The following is a 2104-nucleotide window of genomic DNA, read 5'->3' on the forward strand; positions in this document are numbered from 1 at the left end:
CATCTCTTTGAGACAGCATACAGTTAAACCTGTTTTTTATCCAGTCTGAGAATTTCTGCCTTTTTATCAGATTATTTACTCCATTCACATATTATTAATAATATAGTTGAATTAATATCTGCCATTTGCTATATGTTTTCCATATGTCACATTAAAAAATATTTTCTATCCCTTCTTTACTGCCTTGTTTTGTATGAAATCGTTATTTTCCAATATAGCATTTTAATTTCTTTATTAAATTTTAAACTCTATTTTTTAACTTTTATTTTCAGTTCAGGGATACATGTGAAGGTTTGTTATATAGGTAAACTCATGTCATGGGGTCTTGTTATACAGATTATTTCACTCAGGTATTAAGTCTAGTACCCAATAAATATTTTTTCTGTTCCTCTCCCTCCTCCCACCCTCCATCCTCAAGCAGACCACAGTGTCTTTTGTTCCCTTGTGTTCATGAGTTCTCAACATTCAGTTCCCACTTAAAAGTGAGAACATGCGGTATTTGGTTTTCTATTCCTGCATTAGTTTGCCAAGGATAATAGCCTCCAGCTCCATGTATGTTTCCTCAAAAGCCATGATACTAATTCATACTCCTACCAACAGTGTACAGGTGTTCCTTTTTCTCTACAACCTTGCCAGCATCTGTTATTTTTTGACTTTTCAATAATAGCCATTGTGACTGGTTAAGATGGTATCTTATTATGGTTTTGATTTGCATTTTTCTAATGCTCAGTGATATTGAGCTTTTCATTCACATGCTTGTTGGCCGAATTTATGTCTCTTTTTTATTTCTTCTTCTTTTTTTTTTTTTTTTTTTTTTTTAGACTAAGTCTCACTCTGTCACCCAAGCTAGAGTGCAGTGGCATGACCTCGGCTCACTACAACCTACACCTCCCTGGTTCAAGCGATTCTCCTGCCTCAACCTTCTGAGTTACCGGGACTACAGGCCTGTGCCACCACGCCTGACTAACTTGTTTGTATTTTTAGTAGAGACGGGACTTCACATGTTGACCAGGCTAGTCTCGAACTCCTGATCTCAGATAGTCTGCCTGCCTCGGTCTCCCAAAATGCTGGGATTACAGGGGTGAGCCACTGCACCTGGCCCACATGTATGTCTTCTTATCAAAAGTATCTGCTCATGTCCTTTGCCTACTTTTTAATGGGTTTGTTTGTTTAAACTCTATTTTTAAAGTTATTTTCATATTTATTACTCTAGGTACAATATATATTTTATCATACTCTACTTCAGTTTTATACTAACTTAATTACAGTAAGATATTTACAAATTAACTCTACTATAGCTCCATTTCCTCCTTCTTCCTTTGTGTTTTTATTTTCATATATATTTGGTCTATATACAGTACAAACTCAACAGTGCAGTGTTATAATTGTTGCTTTAAATAATCTTACGCTGTTCGAATTAACAAAAAAGAAATAAAATTATACTTGTAAAGTTTTATGTTGAGCTTCTTATTTATGACTTCTGATACTCTTCATTTCTTAGTGTGCATTTGAGATACTATATGATGTCATTTTCTTGCTCCACTGTAGCTTCCTTCCCTTCACCCTACTCTGTGATGTCATTGTTAAGTATATTTCTATATGTTACAGGGCCCCAAATTCAATTATACTGCTATGTTTTGTGCTATTGTTCTTAAGTCAATTAAGGGAAGATTAGAATATGTAATTATGCTGTCTTTTATAGTTACTACATAATTACATTTATCAGCACTCTTAGTTTTTTTCATGTGAATATGAATTACTGTGTGCTGTCACTTCCTTTCAGCCTTAAGAACTTCCTTCGATATTTCTTGTAAGGAAAATATGACATCAACAAATTATCTCCATGTTTGTTTATCTGAGAATATCTTTATTTTGCCTATAGTTTTGAAAGGCAGTTTTTCCAGACACAGCATTCTTTGTTGATATCTTTATCCTTCAAGCACTGTGATTATGTTGTCTCTTTGCCTTCTGGTCTCCATTTTCTTTCTGATGAGAAATCAGCTATTTATCTTATTGGAGTTCACTTGTACATGATGAGTCATTTTTTTTCTTCCTGCTCTTATCACTTTTCCTTTTGTCTTTAGCTTCTGACATTTTAACTATG

This window comes from Sapajus apella, unplaced genomic scaffold, assembly GCF_009761245.1.
Source record: "Sapajus apella isolate SASKATOON/1434 unplaced genomic scaffold, GSC_monkey_1.0 scaffold103, whole genome shotgun sequence".
Lineage (NCBI taxonomy): Eukaryota > Metazoa > Chordata > Mammalia > Primates > Cebidae > Sapajus > Sapajus apella.